Source organism: Cololabis saira, chromosome 11 (genome assembly GCF_033807715.1).
Source record: "Cololabis saira isolate AMF1-May2022 chromosome 11, fColSai1.1, whole genome shotgun sequence".
In the NCBI taxonomy this organism is placed as follows: Eukaryota; Metazoa; Chordata; class Actinopteri; order Beloniformes; family Belonidae; genus Cololabis; species Cololabis saira.
The window spans coordinates 10141904-10168869 of NC_084597.1; the positions used below are offsets into that span (position 1 = coordinate 10141904).

Consider the following 26966-nt stretch of genomic DNA (forward strand, 5'->3'; position numbering starts at 1 on the left):
CTTGAAATAAAGTCATCCACATAAAGTGAGGAACTGATGGTCTCCACCACTTGTGGCTGCGCCGACTTGAACTGTCCCAAATGTTTCCTTATAGTGGCTGCGAGTAAGAAGGGGCTTGAGGAAGCTCCAAACACCACTCTTGTCATTCTCAGCACACGCAGCTTCTCATCCTTCTCCTCTGTGGGTGGTCCTGTGAACCACAGAAATCTCACAGCATCCCTGTCTCTTTCTGAGAGTGATATCTGCAGAAATGCTTTCTTGATGTCTGCCATGTATGCAATTTCATGCAGTCTAAACTTGATCAAAACACTCATCAGATCTGGATTCAGATTGGGACCTGTTAGGAGACAGTCATTCAGTGAGGGACTTCCTTCTTCGTGGGATGAAGCATCGAACACGACCCGCAGTTTTGTTGTCAGCTTATCTTCCCTCAATACAGCGTGATGAGGTAAGTAATATGTCTCACCGCTTGTTGGTGACGTATGCTCCCTTGTCACATCCTCAGCCATTCCTTGCTTCAAGTAGTCCTCCACTACATCGTTGTATCTGCTGTAGAGTGTAACATCTTTTCTTAGTTTCCGTTTCAAACTCTCCAGTCTCTTTCTTGCGATGCGATAATTGTCCTGAAGTGGAGGATGGTTTGGTCGCCACGGCAACTCCACTTGGTAACGCCCATCCTTGATGATGGAGGTTTCCTCGAACCGCTGCAATGCTTCCTCATCCTCTGGGCTCTCAGGCTTCTCACTTGTGATACCCAGAGATTCAAGCTCCCAGAATGCATGCAGCTGCTTGTCAATCTGTGCATCCTCACTGAGCTGAATGTGCATGCATGTGGTTTCTGTCATGCTGGACACTGTTACTGGGCCCTGCACTGCCCAGCCGAAGGTGCTCTCCAGCGCCACCAGGCTCTGTGTTAGTCTCTCTAATCGGCCTGATACTACCTGCCAGTAGTAGTCTGAGCCAATTAGTACAGAAAGTTCAGGTTTATCATCTCCAGGGAAATCTGCAAGTTGCAGTCCTCTGTTTATCATTTCTTTCTGTATATGTTCACCAGGGACTTTCATCACTGCTGTACACACTTTGGGGGTCACAACTGCCTCTATTTCAATTCTCTGCCGTTTATCCCAGATGTTCTCCAAGCTGAGTTTCACTATGTTGCGTTTCACCGTTGTTGGAGCAGAGGAGCCAAATGTGTGAAGAGTAATTGTCCCTTGTCTTGTGACAGGTAGCTGCAGCGCCTTCACCACATTCTCGTGTACAAAACTCCCTTGACTGCCTCCATCTAGCAAGCAGCGGACCATCTTCCTGCTTGTGGGCCCTACAGCCCATGCCTTGGCAGTTTGTAGCAGCACAGTGTTCTCGTTATCAGGCTTCCTTGCTTCTGCTTGGGGAATTACTGAGGATATCACAGTGTCCATGTTGGAAGAGACAGCAGGTGGGGGCGCTTCATCTTTCTCACAAATGGCAACATGATGCCTGCCTCCGCACGTGGCACATGACACGCCCTTTAACCTGCAGAACCTTGCGATGTGTTTACGTCCCAGACAGACAAAGCATCTGCCAAGTTTCTTCAGTTTCTCTTTACGTGCTGACACTTGATGGTCTGGACAGTTTTCTGATTTGTGTTCAGCGCTATCACAGAACAGGCAGGTTGGCATCTTCTGGTTGGCAGTGTATAGTGCAGCTGCTGATGTCGTACTTGGTTTATTGAATTTAAAGCCACTGGATGAATATGATTTGCTGCATGGTTTTTGAACTGTCTGGTTCTCCTTTTGGTTATATGATCTCATCATTTGCAAAGCTCTTTCTCGACTCTGAACCTCTTTCTGCAGGAATTTGAGCACATGGGGCACCTTCCACGTATCCTCATCCCCCCTCTGACGGCTGTACTCAAGAGCCATGTCCTCTGGCATCATCTGGAGCAGTATTGGGCACAGCATGCCCCCATATGAGTCTGATACCACTCCCAGTGACTCTAGGCTTCTAATTTGAACTTCACATTCATCATATAACTGCCTTAGAGCACTAACATCAGATGATTTCTTCACAGGAGTCAGATTTAACAGCTTTGACATGTGAGCATTCACAATGAGATCTTTTCTTCCAAATCTGCTCTGGAGAATATCCAGTGCAGCATCATAGTTACTGTCCGTCAGTGTGAGCCCTGCTACAGCCTTTGCAGCTGTTCCTGTGAGGTAAGTTTTCAGGTATGTAAACTTCTCTCTCTTGCAAAGAGTGTCATTACTGTGAATAGCAGTCTCATACTGGCTCCAGAACTCCTGCCAGGAACTTACATCTCCGTTGAATTTCTCGATCATCAGCTTTGGCAGTCTTACAGTCGGGTTGCTGTGTTGAGAGCTTGCTGAGTTGGTGTTAGCATCACTTAGCCTAGCAGGTCGGGGATCACTCACAGTCTCATGCGCTCTGAGCACTCGGTGAGCTCGCGCTTTCATACCGATAACGCGGTCTCTGTAATCCTCTGCTTGTTCAATCTCCGACTCCACGTCCTCCAGCAAAGTGTGCTCTTCCATGATGCCGTCAAGCTCCCGCAGCCCGTCCTCTTTTGCCGACAGCACGGCCAGCATCTCCCGCACACGGCCAACGTCCGGGTCTTCCTTTAATAATTCACTATCCATCTGATTCAGGAGTCTCGTGGTGGAACTCCGTATTGTCCGACGTTTTCTTTTCACCTTTTCAATACGTTGTTCCCCGCCGTCCGGTCGCTCCTCGGCGTTTCTATTTTCGTCCGCCATTATCTCCTGTTCCCGGGTTTTCGGCACCAAAAAATGTTGCAGCTTTTACTCTTGCAACGGGAGAAAGGACGAAGCGAGACGTTTGCTCAATTTGAACTCTTTAGTGAATAAAAAGGGTCAGCAAAACATTACAGCGTGTGCAGCTATTCAAAAGAGGTACAGCATCTTCTTCCCGCAACAGCAGACTCTGACGTCATCACGTTCTCTTCCTGTATTTGCTTCGCAAAGCATCATGGGAAAGGTAGTCCGTTTAATGTCCTCTCAACCAAATAAACTGAAAATAAGATAATTCTGGTTTTAACTTAAAATATACACCTCTCTCTTAATGAATTATTATCTTATAACATTAACTTATTTATTCTCCAACAAAACCCGTTTTAACAAATAATATATGCTCTCAAATAAATTCTCAACAGTACCTTTTATATGGGACACCTGGTATTTCCTGTTTACCTACTCAGATTTGCACTTTCCTACATCTCATTAACGCAGGACTTGAGTTGATAGGATTTATCTCCTGGATTTGAATCCCTATAGGGGCCAAAAGACTGACTGGCAGTTGAACTGATTAGGCAGCTTTCAAACAGATTATATCCCCTCATGCAATCTTGGCACCCATATCGCAAGGGTCTGAATTGAAACGGCCATCCAGCGCACCAGTACACGTGAGCCTCCTCTCAGCTGCGTTGAAGAGTTTGCAGATGCTGCATAAATGTGAAATTTGAATAGAAAAAGTAGTAATAAAGGACCAAAACTTCCATACTTGACTTGGGTTTTTTTTTTGGAAAATGGAAAATGATGCATAAACTTTGATAGGGGCCTAAACCCCATGAAGAAAGAAATATATTTTAATAGTTTACTGTCTGCTTTAAAATGAGATGTGACAAATTAATACTGGTCTATTGATTCATCATTTAATAATTATTGATACTTTGTCAGAAGGATGGCAAATGTAACTTGGCGAACAGATGAAGTGGAGCAAAATTAACTAAAGAAAAAAAAGCATCTTACAAAGAACTTGTAAACCTACTGTAATGTACAAAATCAATAATTTGGCGTGGTCATTCTCAGTTGTGAAAGGGTCACAACTTAACATATGATCATTTATAAATTTAAAAATACAAAAGATTTAAAAAAAAAAAGGTATAAACCAGCCAAAAAAAAAAGCTATGAGGTAGAAGACGTCTAACCCGGATATGTGAAAATGTGCTGTTGATCTACCGCACGGTCCAGTACTTTCAAATATATGGAGGTGAGCACGTCCACTCAAGACTCTGCAAAGCAGAAGATCTTCATGAGCATAGCACTGGATCAGCTACCGCTCCCATCCCAGACTATATGGTATGTGCGGAGAGGTCCACCAGCCGGAAGGCCTCCATGAACTCGTTAATATCGATGCCACCGTCCTTGTTGAAGTCTATGCTCTTAGCCAGGTCTGCGATGGCCTTGTCACTGATGTCCATCTTGAGATGAGAGCTGAGGAGTTTCCAAGTCTGACGAAACTCTTCAAAAGAGATCAAACCTAAAAGAGGAAAATTGTTTGAGTACAATGTGGTATATTGAACCTTTGCCACCTAATTGAAACCCAGCTGAGAAGCAATGACTCCATGATGTGAGGTAATAATGAGGGTTTGTACTCACCTGAGTGATGTGTCTATAATGCGGAAGATGGTTTCCAGATTGGAGTGGTTTTTGTACATAGTCTCCAGGATGCTTGTATCTGACACCTGCCAGGAGATATGAGTTACTTTTTTTTTTTTTTAAATATACACTGTAAGCAATATTGAAGACAGATTAGAATAATTGAAACACCTCTAGTTTGGGCTCAGTGATGGAGATCTCCTTTATCCACTGCTTGTAGTCCACCATACCATACAGGGTTCTGCTAACAAGCTGAGAGCGCAGCATCCTCCAAGGCAAACCCAGCTTCAGTACAGTCTCCGTGGCGCTGGCCCAGTGCCTTAGAGAGATCATCCCTGAGATCCAAGATAGGGAGATACAGATGTAACGAATCCTGATTTTCGGAGTACATTTTGAGACTCCAGAGCGTAAAGCAGCTGTTTTCATGTACCCGTGTTGTTGGGATCGTGCTCCTGGAAGGTTCTGGTGAGGTCGGACTTGTGTACAAACAGTTGCTCCCTGAGAGCTTGCAGGGCCGATCTCTCCGTCCACCCCACACTAATGGAGCACAGCGTTCACTGTTAACTGTGATGGTACTGATTGGATGCTGAATAATTTTTTCATAACTTTCAAAGTGTGTACCTTTGTCTCAGGGTGAGCTCTCTGCACGTCCTGCTGGCCTGGTACTGGACGAAGTGAGGGACCAAATCTGGGCACATTCGGATGTAGGCTCCTCTGTTGCTGCCCACTTCGTAGTAGTTGGAGGCGGAAAATATGGTGTTGAGAGACATTGTCACGCAAGTTCCAGCTTCCTGAAGACCCCTGCAGGGACGAGGACTTGCAGGCAGCTCCAGTCTCATACAATGCTCGAGACACATTGTCACGCAAGTTCTGGCTTCCTGAATCCCTGCTGAGATGGCACAGTGGAAGTGGCTTTTACTTCCAGCCCCTGCAGAGACGAGGACTTGATCCACGGAGATGCCATATCATGGACTTCCTGACTCCTCCACGGGTAGTTCCAAACAGAACGATCACATCTGACTGTAAAGCTTTTAATTGCTCTTTGTCTTTTATCTATGGGTTGTTGATTCTTACCGTCTGCGCTTTGAACTTTGTATAAAAACCCTGTGGCCAAATCACCCTGGGTCAGCACACCAACCAAGACACGCGTCTGTGTAGGTCTGCTCACCGCCGGCTGAATAAAATCTCTCAATCCCACAGCGGATTCCTGAACTGGACTTTATATTATTCTTCAACAATGGTCAGCACCTGGATGCAACAGTGAAAATAATCTCTATCAGGTGCTGAACTGCTCTTTTTTCCTTCAGGAATTGGGCTTAGCACTCTGTGCTCACCCTGCGATTGTGGCAGAACTCGTAGCCATCCTGTTTGCACTCATGGGATCGGATGAGAAGTTGGAGATTGTGTCTTCCCAGCACCTCCTCGGTGACATCAGGTCCCCAATAGCAGCATCGGGTCACTCCACAGCAGGTCCACTATCTGCGTAGAAGCATTCGTCAGGTGTAGCTGACAGACGTTTATACAGATTTTTTGGAAGCTCAATGGAAATTTCTGTTATTGTGCCCAGGCTAATGAGCGGACATTGGATTGATCTCCCAATCTTTTAGGGATATCGTTGTTTTTTTTTTTTGTTTAATTGCTTGTGGGCAAAATGGATGGAAACACAATGCAGAAGTTTGACATCTTGAATACCTTCAATCCAAACTGAAAGTTATTACTTTAATTAATCTCCAGAAAAGGCCAAGAAAATGGGAGAGTTTATCTAATCATCTGTCTAAGCAGCTGTTTTGACTTTCAACAAATTTTTAACATTAACATCAAATATTTGAAGGGATGGCACTCCACTGTTCTGGTGTCTGCAATTGAGAAAGTATTTTGATTTAGGGGTGGGTGAGCTAAACCGTGCAATATATCTTATAAAGTAAACAAACTTTGGCATAAACAAAACAAAAAAAAAGTCAGAAGCTCAAAAAGTTGTATTTTTCTACAATACTGCAATAGTTCGGCTTTTCGCTTTAAAAGCTGAGGGAAGTTAGGAAACCAGGTTGCCAGATCTGTGATCCCGTTTTTCACGTATTAGCATATGTAGCAGTGCGGCCGTTGACTAAGTAGAGGCGGAGTGGTCAAGTAATGCGTGAAAAACGCTGACAATAGCAAACCTGGCAACCACTCATATTGAGTTTTTCTTAGCCACTTATCCAAAAACACGGGTCCCATTAATTTTCCATGGATTATTGCAATTAATGTAGAAACAGTATATAATTTATCTAGACTTTAGGTCTTGAATGTGTTAACAAACTACATTTATAGTGACACATCACATCGAGTAACCTAACTATACTTTTGAATCTAAACTATTCATCAGTCCCACCATCTATTCTTCTTCCATCAAACCAGAAAAACAATATACTGTTTTTGTATTGAAATGTAGAAAATACCCTATCAAGAAGATGTGTTTATTAAGTAGAGCCAACCTCAGAGACATCTATAAACTATTTATAAACCTATAGGCTAATTACAACCCTACTCTTGAAACCGGAAGAACTACAAATATGCTGGCTGATTTACGCTTCCTAACAAATTTTATGACACTTTTCTAATGGAAATTGTATTTTTTTAATAAATTGATCTATTCCCCTTAAAAGGAAGTTGACAGTATTACATGCAAGTATATCTGGGGGGGTTTAGGAGTGAGAAACACATTGGTATTATCTGATTTTAAAAATCAAATTGTTAAATGTGTGAAAATGTTTTTTTTTTTCCATATTTGACAGCGCCCCTATTTGGTGTCCAATGGTGACCAAACCCACATGACAGCTGAGGTCAAGAGCTTTCTATAACAGCTGGTCCTATAGTCCCTTCTGTTGCTGAATGAAAAAGTCTTCAAACGTGCCCCAGGTTCAACATTCAGAGGTCAATATTTCCAAGCATGAGCCATGTATCATCTTCAGACTGGCATGATGTTATTCTCCTGATCAAGGCCTTTGCAACGATGTAGCCTATTTTAGTTTTAATTTTCACATGGACACAGGTGGTATAGCTTCACAACCTATAAACCTAACCCTAATCCACTCAGAAAACATTTACACATAATTTAACGAATACAGATTATATTAAAAGTAAATTTACTTAAGTATACTTACAGTACAGTTTGAGGTATTTGTACTTCCCTTCATTAATCAGTATGTTGTTAAAGTTTATACTTCACTATATTCATTAACCTGTTAATCACTAAAGCTCCCTGTTGGGGAAAGTTTATGGTTAGGGTTACTATAAATCAGAATCAGCTTTATTGGCCAGGTTCGAACATTGTCCAAAGGAATTTGACTCCGGTAATTTCGCTCTTTGTTAGTAAAATAAACAATAAAACAAATGTGGAATTTCTATGATACATAATAAACAGAATAAGCATTTAAGGTGCAGGAGTTTGAAGTAGAGAAAGAAAAGAAAAGGGACAGTTCTGTATAAAAATAAAAAATAAAATAAAAATAACCTATTTACAATTTTACAAGACAATTATACAAAAAAAATACAAAAAGATTATACAAATTATACAAAGAAATACAAAGTGAGGGGGGGAGCAGAGTGAGGCAGACATGGTTATCAAGGAAGGTGCTAGATGATTTTTTTTTCTTTTTTTTTTTTATTGCACGTGATTGGTTTATCTCTGAGACTATTAGTTGTGGGAGTTCATCCGAGCAACCGCTTGGGGGAAGAAACTGTCCCTGTGTCTCGAAGTTCTGGTGCACAGAGCTCTGTAGCGCCGTCCAGAGGGGAGGAGTTGGAACAGGCAGTGTCCCGGGTGTGAGGGGTCTGGTCCTGGTCCTGGGTGTGAGGGGTCAGCAGAGATGCTACCTGCCTGTTTCCTGGTCCTGGACCGGTACAGGTCGTCGATAGATGGGAGGTTAGTCCCAACTATCCTCTCTGCAGACCTGATTGTCCGCTGCAGTCTGTGCCTGTCTAGTTTGGTGGCTGATCCCAACCAGACAGTGATGGAAGAGCAGAGAACAGACTGGATGATGGCAGAGTAGAAGGTGATCAGCAGCTGCTGTGGCAGGTTAAACTTCCTGAGCTGGCGTAGGAAGTACAACCTCTGCTGAGCTTCTTCCTGACGGAGTTGATGTGGGTGGACCACTTCAGGTCCCGGGAGATGGTGGATACCTGGAACCTGAAAGAGTCTGAGGTGGAGACAGTGCTGTTGAGGATGGTGAGGGGGGGAGTGGCAGTGGGTTTTTCCTGAAGTCCACCGTTATCTCCACAGTCTTGAACGGGTTCAGCTCCAGGTGGTTCTGACTGCCCCAGTGGACCAGCTGATCCACCTCCTGTCTGTACATCACCCTCCCAGATCAGGCCGATGACGGCGGTGTCGTCTGCGTACTTCAGGAGCTTCACAGACGAGTCCCCTGAGGTGCAGTCGTGCAATCCTTCATTTATGCAATATTATGATATCAAGATTATACATATAGACCTTGTAGTGGCATGTAATTTAGGGTTGACCAGAAGCCTAAGGATTAAGACGTTAAAGAGCTGTAGTTACTTTGCACTTTAATCCCAAACCTATGAGGATCTTATTAATGGTGATGCATTATTCAACAATTAGAGTTGGGCTGTTTTTACAATATGTTCTGTACTATTATACAAATTTATTGAAACACATGGCGAGTCAAACATTTACCAAAGCAGTTGCCAAACACTCCTAAACAAGGTAGCCGGAGACGGTGGTTCTGCAGAACTGCGGCAGTAAATCCCTTCTAAAGAGTGCAGCTCTGACGAGGAGTTCCATTCTTTAGTAGTGATTTCATATGGATGGTTAATAATCATTATTTTCTCCATATACTGCTCCCTGGCTTCCTTGTTTAAGGTATCCGGTAAATTCCAGTTCCTTTCCAGCAGTTTAACATCTTTTTTTTGTGTTCCGTCTGTTCACTTGGTGAAACAGAAAAGCGTCCCGTCTTCTCTCAAAACAAATGCACGCAACGGGAAAGGAGTTTTCCGGCAGTACGCGCTGGTGCTCATGGGAAACGTAGTGTTCTTTCTGGTAAAGCACTACCGCTTTTGTCCAAAGGAGCCGCCAAACTCAGAAAAGCTGAAAGTTACGTTGTGCTGCTTTAACTATCTTTAAATATCAACCGTTTACTTCCATGTCCCTAGCAACAGTAACCATGACCACACATCCGGGTCCCTACCTACTAACAACCAGCCCCCTGATTGGCTGAGACTTACCAAGCGTACACTTCATTCCTCGGCTACACAAACAAGGGATAACTGAAACAAATGGCTGGTAACTACTAGCAGGTTAATATCCCCCCACTGGCCATACTTATGGGACTAAATAACGCCTCTTTCAATGGGCTGATAACAGTCAACGGCACACGATCGGGGCATCTGTCACGTGTCCAGGATCCCCCTCGCCACTATGACGTAGAGGGGAATCCCAGGGAATTCCCCGTGTCAAACGTCCCCCATATAATTAATAATAATGTAATAATCCTAGCTGCTCCCGGTTGTCAGGCCAGCGCCGTTGTTCTGGCAGCTACAGTCTACAGTGTAAAGCGATTTGCAGCTGTAGGAGTACAGCTGGAAAGCGCAATATTTTGTAAGCCATTTACCATAATAATGTAAAAGTTCGTGTATATATCACGAGCACGTAGCCTATCCCAGAACCAAAATGTTGCAATTGCACATTATTGAAACGTTTCGATTTCACATTATTCTGGCGATATCTGAAACAACTTCCCAACGAGGAAGCGTTTGATTCGCATATACAGCGGGACGACGGCTACTAGTCCCCTATTTAAGTTTTTAAAATACATATATACATCTCCCAAAAATGTCAGACAACTAATACAGTCACAGAATATATGGGAATTATAAACGCAGCATGCATTAAACTAAAAATATATTTTTCAAAAAGGCTGCTGCACTGGAGAGACCACGTCTCTCCAGTGTTAGCGTCGCTCCATTGGTTACCCGTAAAATTCAGAATCCAATTTAAAATTGTATTACTTGCGTATAAAGCCCAAAACGGCTTAGCTCCGCATTATTTGCAAGACCTGATAGTGCCTTATGTTCCTGTCAGAGCTCTCCGTTCTCAGAGTGCAGGTTTACTTGTAGTTCCTAGAGTATCTAAATGTAGATTTGGAGGGCGGGCGTTCTGCTATCAGGCGCCACTACTATGGAACCAACTTCCAATCTGGGTTAAGGGGGCTGACACCACCTCCACCTTTAAAACTAAACTTAAAACATTTCTGTTTAGTAAAGCCTATAGTTAGTGTTTAGTAAACCTCTAGCTGGTGTTGGTAAATCTCTAGGTAGTGTAAACTTTAGTGTGTCAGAGTCGCTCCTGTGGTTTCTTGTGCTGGCCCCCCCCTTCTCCTCCCTTTTCTCTCTTTTGTCCATGTTGCAGCATCCTTTGCCGGACACCGGAACCTGCAGGTGGTCGTGGGTGGCTTGTAGCTTGCATTACGGAGCACAAGTCTTTCCCCGACTCTGCACCCCAACCTGGGACTTGCTGATTGGGCCGGAGCTTCGGGAGCTGCGTGCTGGCCTGCGGTCCCCACCCCTGGTCATCCCGTTGCTGCCCCCCCCTTCTCCTCCCTTTTCTCTCTTTTGTCCTGCAGGTGGCCATGGGTGGCTTGTAGCTTGCATTACGGAGCACAAGTCTTTTCCTGACCCTGCACCCCAACCTGGGACTTGCTGATTGGGCCGGAGCTTCGGGAGCTGTGTGCTGGCCTGCGGTCCCCACCCCCGGTCATCCCGTTGCTGCTTCCACCTGCCTGCTGTGCTGTTGCCGTCCCTGACCCACCAGTCTGGCCCTCGGCAGGAGGGTCCCCCCTGATGAGCCTGGTCCTGCTCAAGGTTTCTTCCCTCCTAAAGGGGAGTTTTTCCTTGCCACTGTTTGGCTTAAGGTTTTTCTCCCACTAGGGGAGTTTTTACCTGCCATTGTTTATGTAATAACTGCTCGGGGGTCATGTTCTGGGTATGGGTCTCTGTAAAGCGTCTAGAGACAACTCTGTTGTATTAGACGCTATATAAATAAAATTGAATTGAATTGAATTGCTGTTGTTTGGTGCCCAATTCCATCCCCATTTCACTCTGGCGAAATCCGAAGTGGAAAAATGCTTCTTAATAACTGACAGGGTTGGCGCCAGAGCACATATTCAGAGGGGGCACGAGGCTTATTAGGGCGGGCACCAAATCAGTCGTGTAGGACAGCATTTTAAGGAAAAAAGTGCATTCTCACTACTTTCCTATTAATAATCCGCTTTGTGTATATGCTGCCCATTGTGTATGTGCTGCGGCTCCGCGCAAGGGGGCAGGGTCTGCAGCCGAGGTCGGCGGCGCGCATCAAGGCGCACGCCGCTGAGTTTGCGCGGCGGCAAGGTAAGTAAGTAAGTAAGTAAGTAAGTAAGTAAGTAAGTAAGTAAGTAAGTAAGTAAGTAAGTAAGTAAGTAAGTAAGTAAGTAAGTAAGTAAGTAAGTAAGTAAGTAAGTAAGTAAGTAAGTAAGTAAGTAAGTAAGTAAGTAAGTAAGTAAGTAAGTAAGTAAGTAAGTAAGTAAGTAAGTAAGTAAACTTTATTCTTACAGCGCCCTTCACAGACCATGGTCACAGAGCGCTTCACAATTAAAATAAAAACACAGTTAAGAGATGCAAACAAATTTAAGATTAAAAGGCCAAGACAACACATTTACGATCATAACAGCCCCAAGACAATTAGGCAAAAGCCTGCACAAATAAAAAGGTCTTTACTTGCCTTTTGAAGGAGTCAACAGACTCCATGGAACGCAGAGAGAGCGGAAGATCGTTCCAAAGCCTGGGAGCAACGGCCTGGAAGGATCGGTCTCCTCTGGTCCGAAAGCGAGTACGAGGAACCATCAGCAGATTCTGATCCACAGACCTCAGAGCCCGAGCTGGGGTTAGGGCTGGATCAGATCGCTGATGTAAGGTGGAGCCTGACCATGCAAAGCTCTGAAAGTTAAAACCAGAATTTTAAAATTGATCCTAAAGGAAACTGGCAGCCAATGAAAAGCTTTGAGAATAGGGGTTATGTGTGACCTCCTATTAGAGCGGGTCAGAATTCTTGCTGCGGAATTTTGCACTAGCTGCAGGCGAGACAGCTTCTTCTTGTTTAGACAAGAGAACAAACTATTACAATAGTCCAAACGCGAGGACACAAATGCGTGAATGACCAGCTCCAAATCATTTTGCGACAACATTTTCCTGAGTTTAGACATATTCCTCAGATGAAAGAAGCAATTCCTTGTCAGCTGTTTGCAGTGTTGCACTAATGACATGTCTTTGTCAAACACAACACCCAGGTTTCTTAGGCTCGGTTTAACAGACTGGCCCAAGTCACCCAAATACTGGTTAATCCCAGGAATGGAGTCATCAGGGGCATAACCAGGATTTCAGTTTTGTCCATGTTTAGCTGCAAGGTTTTCACACTTAGCCATTGATTAATCTCCACCAAGCAATGAACTAAGGAATTTAGCCTGTGGAGCTCAGTACGCTTTAAAGAGCAGTACAGCTGAATATCATCCGCAAACATATGGTAGGAGACATCAGGAAATCTCTGGATGATTTTTCCCAAGGGGATCAAATACAACAAAAATAATACAGGACCCAAAACAGAACCTTGGGGGACTCCACACAAAAGATCTGCTGACCCAGACCTTATTTGGTTAGCTGTAACACTAAAGCTACGCCCAGAAAGGTATGACGAGAACCAAAGAAGAACTGAACCTGACAGTCCTACTTCATCCCTCAGCCTTCTCAACAGGATTTGGTGGTCGACGGTGTCAAAGGCTGAGGACAGATCTAAGAGAACTAGAACAGTTCTCTTAGATCAAAGCAAAGCGGCTTTCACCTAGAACGAGGTTTGCGCCGCGCACGCCGGGATGGGCATCTCTGTGAGTCACTGTGAGGAGCTGTGGGATGCGAGACTGCAGGCCTATCGGGACATCAATAAAAAGGGACAAAAGTGGAGAGAAATCTCCTAGAATGTGGACATACCTGTGTGTTTAAAAGTGGTAGAAATGTGATATTCTTTTGCTCTTTTAACGATAAAATGTTCATTTAAAATAAAATATAGCATTTCCATGCCTCATATCAGGATCAATTGAATCATTTATCAATATATGGTTATGAAACTTTTTTTCGGTCGCCAAGCAACCTGCAACAAATATGTTCAAGGGTCTCCAACCATGGTCCTGGATCCACCTATCCAGCATGTTTTAGGTGTCTCCCTGCATGAACACACCTGATTCTAACCAATGGTCGTCATTAACGTCATCAAGGTCCGGACAGTTCTGTTGTTGACACAGCTCCTTGTATCATGGTGTGCTGAAGCAGGGAAAGATCTGAAACCTGCTGGATAGGTGCTCTCCAGGACCTGAGTTGGAGACCCATGCGCCCAGGCGCGCCAGGCTCTGCGACGACTCTGCGCCACCCCGGCGCTGTTGCCGTGTTCTATGTTTAGTTTAGTTTAGTTTATTTATTTAGCAATATAAGACAAATATGAACAAAAAATGAAAAACAATGAAATAACATGCAAGGAAAGGAAGAAGTCTGGTGGCTTATATAGAACCCTTTCCATATATGAATAAAAAACTAAACAAAGCTACACAAGGGGGAGTAAAAAAGATTTATTGAGTGAATTCCACAAGTGGTGAAAGATTGATGTTTCCATGTTCTACAAAACGGTAAATTAAAATCATCTTTGTGCCTTGTGGCATAAGAATGAATATCGGAATTAACACAAAAGAAATTATGAAAAGAAGAAGGAAGATCTTGTATATGATTTTTAAATTTGAACATAAATAAACATGTTTTAAAAATGTTAATTTCATTGAGGGATAATAATGAATAATTAATGAAAAGGGGAGCAGATGACTCATATCTGTTGTTTGCGTGTGATATCATTCTGAGAAACCTTTTTTGAATAATCAATAATTTATTAATATATGTTGGATGTGTTGAAGCCAAAACAATGTTGCAGTAATTACGATGAGGGAAGCTTAAACTATAATAGAGAGTTAAATGAGAGGAAGGAAGAACAAAAGGACAAACTTTTCTCAAAATACCAAGCATCTTCATAGATTTCATGCATACCGTATCAATATGTTGTTTCCAATTTAAATAATCATCGATAATGACACCCAAGAATTTGGTATGAGTAACCCGGCAAATTTCAGAGCCATTGATTATAATTCTAGATTTTTCTTTGGGGAATGTTTTGTTTTTGTTACTAAAAATCATGAAGTTGCATTTTTTAATATTAAGAGTAAGCTTGTTCATTTGAAACCATTTGAAGACATCCAATAATTCATTGTTTACATGATTGACAAGGGTATTTAAATCCCTGTGTGAGGCAATGAGATTAGTATCAAGTATGTGAAAAATGCTTTACTCGTAACACACAACGAGGTCACATACATGTTTTCAATATATCAAGTTGATCTGTTCATGCCCCGACAGAGCGGGGGAACGGGGGAGCCGGCTGTCAGAGCTGACAGCCGGCTCTGCTGCGCCAGGCGAGGCGCCGGGCGGGGCGCCGGGCGAGACGCCGGGCAGGGCGCCGGGCGAGGCGCAAAGTGGGGCGCAGGTTTTTTCGCAGAGCGAAGCGACCGGTGTACAGAGCGAGATGGCAGAGTCTAGAAGTCAGGCTCTGTTGAAGGGGCTGACTGGACAGACTGCCACCAGGATGGCTGAGTCTGTGTTGGATGGAGAGGAGGATAGTGTAATGGAGGAGCGCTTTCGGGAAATTTGTATACCGCCAAAGAAGAAAAGTGAGGGGGCACAGTGACTGAAGTAAGCGGGCACTGCCCCCTGGTGCCCGCCCATGGCGCCGACACTGATAACTGATAAACCATGCATGATACTCACTGAACAGAGATTGTGGGGAAAAAAATGCATATTTCTCACAAATCAAATCACACTTTTAAATTGAAGTACTGCTCTGAGCGTCACATATAGACGCAGACGGGATTACATTGGAGATGTCATACAATTTGGTGTATTCTATTTGCTTCTGAAAATTTCTCGCTAGAAATGTCATCAAACCACACTTTTAAATTGAAGTATATGCATTTTTTTAAAAAGAGGAATGAGGAAACCGCTCGCGGGCTCTGAGCGTCAAATATAGCCGCAGACAGAATTACATTGGAGTCAATAGGAGCCTATTGCGTCTGAAAGAGACGCAGAAGGGTACCTTTTGCGTCAGTAGGTGTCGCCAAACGTTCGTGACCGTTCGTCGGATTTCGACGCATTCGGAGTGAGACTGTGTTGAGAAAACACATAACAAATAAATAGGGTATTATACCTATTTTAAGCCTGATTCTATAAGTAACCATTTCTTCTGAGAGGCAAGTGAAACAGTATAAAATGTTTAAAACAGTGCAATGATTTAGAAATGTGTTATGAATTTGAAAATAGAACAGATACATATCCATTCAGTGTTTCTGGATTCTCTGTTTTTTATGAAAAATGTGTCCCCATTATAAATACTTCAACTTCTGTTGTACAAAAGGTTGCATCTTCAGGACCGCAGGCAGTATTGTGTCAAAAACAGACATGATTAGTTGTGTGGAGGAGTGCTCTGCCAAAAAAAAGTCTAAATTCTACCATACAAGGGAAATAAAACTAATTAGATTGCCTTCCCCTGCCTAAGCTCAATGAGAGTGGGCTGAAGCAAAATGGAAAGCAGAGGGGGGGTAAATGCAGTGTCCATGATAGCATAAGCCTGAATTTGTGTGCAGTGAATGGGGGACTTCAGTAAAGGCATTATTATTGCAGCTGATGTTGCCAACCAAATGCTATACTGAATGTGTATATACATACAGTATTTGTGTGTGTGTGTGTGTGTGTATATATATATATATATATATATATATATATATATATATATATATATATATATATGTGCGTGTGTGTGTGTGTGTGTGTGTGTACACACACACACACACACACACACACACACACACACACACACACACACACACACACACACACACACACAATATACTGTGTATATGTATATAATATATATATCTATATATATATATATATATATACCGTATTTTCACGACCATAAGGCGCACTGTGTGAAAAGGCCCACCCTCAGTTTTGTGTGTAATTTTTGGTTTTAAAACACACATACAGCGCACCGACCCAAAAGGCGCAGTCACAGACCCGGAGCGGAGCTGCACAAAGGCGCGCCGCAAAACACATGCGCGCTGCAGAACAGACACACAAGCACACAAGTGTGCTTATTTAAAAATAGGGCAGGAGCAAAACTTAGTTTGATTGTACTTTATTTCAGTTTTTACATTAATCAAACCCTTCAAAGTCCTCATCCTCTGTTTCTGCATTAAAGAGCTCCGCTAGTTCAGCTGCGCCAGTCCGAATTTCCAGACCTGTCTCAGCCACTTGATCATCATCTCTTCATCCAGCCACCCCTTTTCATTCGCCGTTATAATGACTCCGGCTGGAAACGTCTTTCCTCGGTGTCAGTCACTTTCTGCACAACAGTAGATAAACTTTTCATACCCCGTTGTGCGGATCCTCCACCGCGCAGACCCCGTCTTTCCCCCGGCACAGACCCGGTCTTTCTCCCGGCGCAGACCCGGTCTTTCCCCCGGCGCAGACCCGGTCTTTCCCCCGGCGCAGACCCGGTCTTTCCCCCGGCGCAGACCCGGTCTTTCCCCCGGCGCAGACCCGGTCTTTCCCCCGGCGCGGATCCCGGTCTTTCCCCCGGGGCAGACCCGGTCTTTCCCCCGGCGCAGACCCGGTCTTTCCCCCGGCGCTGACCCCGTCTTTCCCCCGGCGCGGATCCCGTCTTTCCCCCGGCGCAGACCCGGTCTTTCCCCCGGCGCAGACCCGGTCTTTCCCCCGGCGCGGATCCCGGTCTTTCCCCCGGCGCGGATCCCGGTCTTTCCCCCGGCGCAGACCCGGTCTTTCCCCCGGCGCAGACCCGGTCTTTCCCCCGGCGCGGATCCCGGTCTTTCCCCCGGCGCGGATCCCGGTCTTTCCCCCGGCGCAGACCCGGTCTTTCCCCCGGCGCGGATCCCGTCTTTCCCCCGGCGCAGACCCGGTCTTTCCCCCGGCGCGGATCCTGTCTTTCCCCCGGCGCAGACCCGGTCTTTCCCCCGGCGCGGATCCCGTCTTTCCCCGGCGCGGATCCCGTCTCCAGCCACCCCTTTTCATTCGCCGTATATAATGACTCCGGGTGGAAACGTCTTATGCAAAGTTTTTCTTTTAAAAATCACCATAGGCGTTTCTGTCCATCAGCGTGGCAGGCAAGCGCATGTCGGGGATCCGGTAACGGGGTTTGTAACCGACAGATTTCTCTGAAAATCTCGGAGGTTGAAGTTGATCCGACCTGGGACAGACCCCTGAAATCTCTGCTCCCAAAGCGGGTGGGAACCAGGTCAATCGGACCCCGCTTTGGGAACAAGGAAGTCGGGCTGCATGCAAAACACACGCGCGCTGCAGAACACACACACACACACACAAGTGTGCTTATTTAAAATGGAGCAGGAGCAAAACTTAGTTTGATTATATTTTATTTCACTTTACACATCAAGCAAATCCTTAAAAGTCTTCATCTTCTGTTTCCGCATTAAACAGCTCAGTGGATGGTCTCATTCATGTCCGCAACTCACGGGGGCTTCACCCGCCCCCTTCTCTTTTTACCATTCTCATGGTGGCCGGCCTTACATTACCGTAATTCAGGTAATAGACACGGCGCACCGTTTCATAAGGCGCCCGGCACATTTTAGAAGAGAGAGAAAAAGTGCGCCTTATGGTCGCGAAAATACGGTACATATATATATATATTACATACATACATATACACATACATACATACAGATACATATACATACATACAGAAAATGACAAATGGAGTAAAATGCTCTTTACCACAAGAGTTAGGGTATAAAATACTTTCTGTAGAATATCTTTACGTGATTGTTTTGGTTTTGGATATAGATACAGTATATAGATAAAAAAATTACAAAAAGCTGGTTGAATGTGTCTAAATTGACTGAATTGGCAAAGTTTATAATGAATGAAGCAGCCTGTTGACCACTTTACCTCAGATTAACAATGTGGTCCTCATGGTTCCCTCTGTTCAGATGGACATCATTGGGGTAGACAAGCAGGAATCCAAACAGGATGAGCAGAATCTCCAAGGAGTTCGTGCCCCGATCCACAAAGTCTCCATTGAAGACATACGGTTTCTCACATGATGGTAAACCGTTCTGGACAATTCATTTTCAGGGTGTCAATTAAAATGAAAATAATGGCTTATATGATGATGAGTTGTTTATTTTAAATACCTTATAGAATATCAGCCACAGATCTTCAAGCTGCCCATGTGTGGCGGCAGTGGTGAGATAGTTTTGGTCAAAGTTATATGTTAAAAGGATTTTTACTGTTGCCAAAAAACGCCACCCTGGGAGTTTCACCCAGGGAATTTAAAGTACACTAGTTAAAGAGAAAAGGCACTCAGGTCCGTCACAAAGTGAGGCAGAGACAGTCGTTCAATTTATACAAAAGTAGGTTTGTTTTTATTATTCAAAAGTTTGTTTAAAAATGATCAGTAAAAGGAAATCATTCACTAGGGGAGGGATTTTAAAAAGGGGACCAATCAGGGCTGAGACTTTCTGGTGCGGATGGGTCAACTAAGAGGGGATTCCTAAAACACCACACATGCAATAAAAGAAATAAAGTGAAAAACTTAAACACAGCACACAACAAAAGGAAGGGGGGCACCACCACCGGACACCAATCCACCACCGTCGGCTCAGCACCTGAGAGGGGGGAAACCAGAGGACAGTTAGGGAACAAATTAACACAAAAAGAAATGAATAAACTTAAATTAAACGTAATTAGGCTCAACAATGACTTATTGGCCACCCAAAATATACAAAATCACAAATACCTCAAAAGAAATATAAATAACTGAAACTAAACAAACTATAAGTTCCTGAATGAAATAAAATACATATAAACAGAACCAGCAGACACACAAAACAACCAATAAACCAATTCCCACACTGTTCTCTCACGCATACACACACACACACAGACACGTGCGGAGCAGCAATACGCCCAGCCAGCCAGCAGTCAAGCCAGGCAGAGCGAACACGGGCCGGGCCGGCCGTGGCAGCAGTGGTTAGCTCGAGCAAGCAGCAGTTCAAGCAGTCATTCAGAAATAAAACGGCGTCTGACTTCACGGAGCTCCGAAGCGACACGGTAGCTCCAGCAAGGCAAAGCAGCTCCACAAGGCAAAGCAGCAGGGGTTTAGCGGTGGCTACATGGACATCTTTAACCTACAATAATAAATAAACACAACATAAGAAACTACAAGTGGCTGGCAGAGAAAGCCATTGTCACTGAACACCTACCAATCAGGCATTCCTGGCCATTACGGCATGGAAAGAGAGGTCAGCGCAGCATGTGCGCAACCTGTAAACAAACACACAGGTTGCTGCGTGTACAACGCCACGGAGGATGACGCGGGGGGGGAGAAAGCTCACTTACCGGCAGTAAGCAGTGAGCGGCGTACAGAACGGTACAAGCGGTGAGCAGCATGCAGCCAGCATTCAACACAGGGACAGGGTGACATGAGCTTTGACACTTTCCACGTCGATTTCACCTGTGAAGCAGCATGCAGCAACACCCAAGCGAGCCTCCACACCCAGGGGCGGAAGTGACGGACGTCAAGTGGCAACGAAGCCCGGCCCCCGGGAGCAAGAGAAAGACAGGTATTGCAACCCCCCTTTTATACCGCCACTGCCCACTAGAGGTGACGTCACAGGACCGAGGACTGTCCTGCTACACATGCAAGTCTCCTGTGAAGGAACAAATCATTCTTGATTGACTATGTGAGTCGAAGGCATGCAGAGTTCTTCAAAGAATATAAAACTAGTCCTACGAAAACATCTGTGCAAAATCTAGGAGAAGTCAGCTTCCAGCTGCATACCAAATATTGTAATTTCCTTGCTATGAGAGACAGAGACATGATTGATGTTTGGAAGGATTCGCAGAAGTCTCCACGTCTCTCCAAGAATCTGAAGCACATATCGAGCATGGAGCTTCTACTGGGAAAAAAAAAAATGCATGAATAAACTGGCCCGCAAAGCTTCCAATATGTCTTTATGATTCTGTGACATCTGGTTTCTTCATGTTTGAGTGCACCTACTTGTTTATGCTTAAAAGCTTCCACTAGCTTTGACACTCCACAGAATGTCATGGGGAATGTTATGTGGCATTGTAGCTGTCTGGTACCTTAATGGCCTTGTAGCAAAAATATCTCTCCCACTCAACGTCGAGGCACATCTCATTCTCACAAAAGATGTGAGAAATTAGGTTTCCTTTGTTGAAGACATAGTATGAAGAAAAGGAAGTAAGGAAAAATTTTAAAAATCATTGAGGACATAGTATGAAGAAAAGGAAGTAAGGAAAAATTTTAAAAATAATTATACCTCCCAGCAGAGAGCAATTATTGTTTACTGAAAGGAATATAATGAAAGCCGGACTTGAAGGATTTGCATTTAAGAGTTATCGCCTTCTTACTTTCAGTACTGGCTGGGGTGAAGTGGTCCATCAAAAAAACAAAAAAATTGTACAGCTGCAGGAATCGAAAAATAATCGTAAAACTAAGAAAACTTAGTAATACTCAGTAAAACCAAAATAAATGTTGTGAACAAATATATTCACTGGTATAAAAAAACTAATATTACTGCATACGAAACTAGAACTTTCCAGAGGAAAATTGTGATACGTGCATGCCCGCTTGTTGCACATTTGTTGCCTCTTGCTGCTGCTTAATGAACTTCAGAGTGGTTCTGGTTCTGTTTGGGGTGGTGAATGGTGGTCAATAAACCACACCCTCTGCTTCTCGGGGGATGTGGATGTGGTTGTTTTCTGGGTAGTTGTGGTTCTAGGTCAGGTGGTTCTGATTGTATTTGGGGTGGTTCTGGTCATGTTGTGGGCAGGTTCAGCCCTCCAAAATCAGCGTGTCAATACATAAGCATTAAAATATATATTAAGTTAACGTTCAATCTCTCCAAAACTCTAATATGTTGTAGTCCAAAGTGTCCCGAGTCTTTGAACATTTGAATGATGTTTCTGCAATAAGGTACGGCCGAGCAACAGCCGTCCAAAATAGCATTTTTTTTTATTTTTAATTGTATTTATTTATATAGTTTATATTTAGCATCTGTTACAACAGAAGTTGTCTCTAGGATCTTTCCAGAGACCAGAACATGACCCCCGAGCAATTATTACATAAACAATGGCAGGTAAAAACTCCTCTAGTTGGAGAAAAACCTTATGCCAAACAGTGGCAAGAAAAACTCCCCTTTAGGAGGAAAGAAACCTGGACCAGGACCTGGATCATATCAGCATACAGACATAATAAGTTCATCTTTACATGGTGTAACATTAGGCTGACCATATTTAGATTTTCAAAAATGATACTCGCAGTTTACTCAAAGATTCGTTATAATTTTAATATATTTAAAGTTTATATGTATGGATATAATATTCAGTTATATTACAAAATAATATCTCTCAAAGACGGAAATTCAGATAGGCTTCTCAGAAGTTACCCAACTTTTTTATTATGTCTAAAATAACAGTAACAGTCAGTACTCGAATTGTAAAAATAAATCAGGGGGGATGGTGGATTTTATCATATGGGGACAGATAATTTGTGCTGATTACAAATAATATAATATATTACAAATAATAGCACTGACCAAAACACCTGCAGAAATACTGCAGGAATGACATAGCAGCAGTTAAATGCAGTCTTCTGTAAGCTTTAAATATCCACTGGGCTTACATCAAATACATCAAAACACAACAATAAAAACACTTTTCTGAACTTATCAATATGACTCTGTCCTTCACAGGATAAGTAAAATGGATCACTGCAAAAACTCAAAATCTTAACAAGAATATTTGTCTTATTTCTAGTTAAAATGTCTCATTTTAGTAAAAAAAAATCTCATTACACTTAAAACAAGACTCATCACTGAAAAAAACAACAATTTTCCCCTGTTTCCAGTAGATTTTCACTTGAAATAAGTAGAAACATCTGCCAGTGGAACAAGATTTCTTTGCTTGTAATAAGAAGATAAATCCCACTGGCAGATTTTACTACTTATTTCAAGTTAAAGTTTATTTGACACAGGTGAAAATTGTCAAATAAGTTATTTTTCTGGTGTTATTTTGGTGGTGATGACTCTAAATGTTGAAATAGCAGTAATACCACATTCATTGATGAAATGACATAAGGGATGGAAAGGAGTGATGGCAGTTTTACAGGGGGGATGATTTGGACCGTTTTTATTTCAGGGGGGGGTGATTTGGACCGTTTTTATTTCAGGGGGGGATGATTTGGACCGTTTTTATTTCAGGGGGGGATGATTTGGACCGTTTTTATTTCAGGGGGGATGATTTGGACTGTTTTTATTTCAGGGGGGGATGATTTGGACCGTTTTTATTTCAGGGGGGGATGCCACCCCCCCCCCCATCCCCCCTCAGCTCCAGTACTGGTTACAGTACTGGAGGCGCACACAAAAGGAAAACCGGACATTATCAACATTTTATAAAACCCCCCCGGACGCCCCGGACAGGACGTAAAAAGTCGACATGTCCGGGGAAAAGAGGACGTTTGGTCAGCCTATGTAACATTAGCATTTTAGGCTTATCTGCAATATGCTAATAATACTAGCATGTTAGCATGATGTTAGCTTCTGCTGGTTCTGTCTGAGGTGGTTCTGGTTGTGTTGTGGGTGGTTCTGGTTGTACTGTGTTAATTCCTAAGTCTTTGAAACAGCAAGATCTTACTGACTGAAAATCTACACAAAGCAAGGAAGTTGGAGTAAATTTTCATTGCTGATAAGTTACATGGGCTAAAAATCTTACCTGTGGCAGCTTCATGGATGCATGAAATTAGGATTGAGATTCCACAAATTAACAGACAGTAATTGATCATTTGTTGCGGGGCAAAACTAAAAACAAAATAAAATTACCTGGGACTGAGATGCTCACTGAAGATTACAAAAAAAAGACATGTTGAAGTCACTAAAAAGGAGCATTTCCTCATTAAAAAAAAAAACAACAAAACGAATAATTATGATAAAAATTGCACCTCGGTCACACTTCTTTTGCTGAGGTCTGGATTTTCCCATGCCACATCCCATGACCCTTTGCTGTTTTCAATGTTAGAGACAAAACTTGATGACTTGAATCTCAGATATGTGACTGTGTTTTAAAAATAGTGCAATAATAGATGTGTATTATGTGTAATAGATATTTTACAGTTATTTATATCTCATTACACACTTAATAACGTCAATCTCTATAATAAACCAGAGACAGTATCAGGAATGTGCATAGGCTGAATCCTTTTGAAAATCTGAACAGATTAAGTGTTTTATACCCAAAGAAACTCACCTGGTCACGTCACCTGTCTTTCATTACCCTTCCTCACTTTTTCAGCTATTTTAAAAATGCCTTTTCATTTTACTCGCCAGCTTCAGTGTTGCAGCATGGGATGAAAGCAGATGTAAGTGTGCGTCATCTCGTAGCCTTTCTCCATTTCCTCCTGTAAAATAGTGGATGTAGTCATGACACTCCTCACACAGTGGCTAAAGGCTTGTGACTGTCACAGCCGAGCGTCTCGGACAGGCTCCAGTGATCACTTACTCAAAACAAGATGCAAGTGGATTAGGGTTAAATCTTACTACAGCTGCCATCTACGCTGAATAAACAGATGAAGGCTCTGTGAAAGGGCAGCGCGCATTTTCAAAGCAGGTTGTGCTGTCCACAGCTCAAGACAATGCAGCGTTGTTGTGACTGATGACAACCAAAAGTTAGGTCTAAACTAGGCTTTGGTCACTGACTCCTTTTTTTCCCTCAATGATCATTTCTTAAATGTCATTTTTATTTAAAAAGTTGAGATGCTGTGTTGAAAGGTAATAAGAACAGAATACAATGATTTGCAAAGGTGTTCCAGTCTAGTTGAAAACAGTATACATTGTATCTTGATTTTTAGTGATAATTATTTTTAAATATGCTCATTTTGTATCAATTTCTTAACAGCAGCTTATAATAACTCCTTTCATTATGAATGTGTTGAAATACATATCAGCAACATCCTGAATAAATCCCTCATCTGTGTAAAAAAGTTCTCTGTGTTCCCAGCCAGTGCCAGCTGGCAATGCTGTGACTCCCCAATATACAACAAGGAAGAAGTGGTGGGAGAAGTCTGGTACTCAAGGACTCTCCTCATTGATGGATGGTTGTAAGTGGTCCAAATCCGCTCTATCCCACAGTGACCTTCGATGGGTATGTGCATGTAGCCATGTGCATCTGGGTGAATATTTGTTTTCCTCAAAGAGACAAAAAACAAGTCCCTATCTTGTTAATAATTTAGTTTTAAGTTAAAGTAAAGTAAATAATTAATTTCAGGAAATGGGTGGAAGTTAATGTAATGCCCTGTTCCAGGATGTGAGAGCGCTGGTGTTTCTCATATTTCAGACTTTGAATTGTCTCCCTGCTAATGAAAAGTAAAGATGTGAGGAGGCCGATCATGAGTCTTAGCTCTTTCACACATAGGAGCTCCTACAGCAGACAGCTATTCAAAAGACATTTCCAGATATATGTATAGGTTTGGATGGTTCTTCAGTGAAAATCAGATCCTTTCATTGCATTATATTGAAAACTTTGTAACTGGTTGGTGGCAAATCATGGGCTTAGGTTTGGAGCTTTGCCACAGCCTGAATGCTATCCTTCTGGACCACTAGCAGGTGTACCTGTCCATAGCTGGCCCGCACAAGCATACGGAACCATAATAGCTTTGGGGTTGTTCTCAATGGTGCAGAGCCATGCTTCCAATTCAGTAAACCTTGCTTTGTAAAACTCAAAAAATACTGCACTTACTTCAGGTATTGTTCCAACTGCCCAGGTGAAGCCAATGTGGGAGTAAGAAAATTTGCAGTTCCTTGACTGGCCACTGGGGGTGGCACCAAAAACAAGCCAATGTTCAAAGACTTCCATGTTAAATTGTCCAACTTTGTAGCAGAGATTAACATATTTACAGCCTGGTAAAAAAAAAAAAAGATTTTGGTCTCCATTGCTACACATGTGGACATATTTGTTGGTAGTCTTCCATTAAACAAAAGAAAAATTAACACAATGGTCACCAGAATAAATTGGAACTGACAAAAGTAATAGTTAGTGACTAATGCAATTCATATTGCGTTTAAATTGTTGTTCAGAAGAATCAGGAAAAAAAAATATTATACTGTTCTGACGAATTAGTCTGTACCCCTAAAAAAGATTGACAGAAATTTTATCATAGTGACATGTTGAACTAAAAGGTATCCTGTAATTAGTATCAGAAGTTCTTCAAGTCTTGCAGTTAAACTATTCAAAGATGGAAAGTAGTCACCACTGGGAAAGCAATAGAGAGAGTTGTCTGAAAAGACCAGAAACTCCTAGACAAGCATATTAAAGACTAAGTCCAAAGGCCGTCTCCAAGCAGCTTGATGTTCCAGATGAACATTTCATTCAGACGTTTAGGGTCAACGGGACCTGGATGTGGAAACACAAGGAAACTGATGACAGATTGAAGAGAAGAAGAATATGAATCGTAACCAAAGAACCCAGATTAATTTCCAAGGAGACTGATGGGGAACTTCAAAGTCAGGGTACATTGATGTCAGATCATACCAGGTGTGGCTGTTTGAGCCAAAGTGAAAATAATGGAAGACAACCAGGAAAGACTCCACTGTTAAAAGCAAAATGTAAACAAGCCAGACTGGAATATTACAAAATTCTGCCAGTTCTGTCAGAAAGCTTGGTCTCAGTCATGAATCCTCCTACAGGATAATACCCCAAAAGACACCTAAAAACACCCAAGAATGCCTACAAACAAAACATTGGACTATTCTGAAGTCATTTTCTTGAGCTCTGATCACATTCCTTTTTAACATGAGTTCAAACATCCAGGCTGCAGAAAAAAACCCTTCAAACCTGAAAAAGCTTGAACAGATTTTCTCTTGAGGAGTTTACTAAAATACTTGTTTCCATAGGCGGGGGGGTGGGTGTTGCAGGCAGGTGGAAGCAGCAACAGCAGCAGCTCCCGAGGCTCCAGCCTGCAAACATGCACAAAAGAGAAAAAAGGGGGGCTGGCCCAAGAAACAACAGGAACGAGGGACAAAAATGATAGCTATGAGATATTTATAATAAATAAAAATGGTAATGGAGAAGGAGAGGAGAAGAAGGGTGAGAGGCACCGCCCAGCGGATCATGTCGGTGCCCCCCTGCAGCATAAGCCTATAGCAGCATATCTACCGCGAAGCTATATTTGAGACTAACTATTATAGTTTTGTTCTATAGCTGCAACTATGACTACTGACTCTAACACACTAGAGTTTACACTACCTAGAGATTTACCAACACCAGCTAGAGGTTTACTAAACACTAACTATAGGCTTTACTAAACAGAAAGGTTTTAAGTTTAGTTTTAAAGGTGGACGTGGTGTCAGC

The 26966-nt window shown here is 43.0% G+C and overlaps 1 long non-coding RNA gene and 1 pseudogene across 1 annotated transcript; both read right to left on the minus strand.

Annotated features, from left to right (window-relative positions):
* Window positions 1-3915: 3915 nt before the first annotated feature.
* LOC133454867 (serine/threonine-protein phosphatase with EF-hands 2-like) lies at window positions 3916-20770 on the minus strand (annotated as a pseudogene).
* A 2465-nt stretch (window positions 20771-23235) lies between these two features.
* LOC133454552 (uncharacterized) lies at window positions 23236-23635 on the minus strand. The gene is made up of 3 exons (XR_009783383.1): window positions 23563-23635; window positions 23444-23461; window positions 23236-23345 (listed from the first exon to the last, which is right to left on the minus strand). It is a non-coding gene; the product is annotated as an uncharacterized LOC133454552 (long non-coding RNA).
* Between the last annotated feature and the right edge of the window lie 3331 nt (window positions 23636-26966).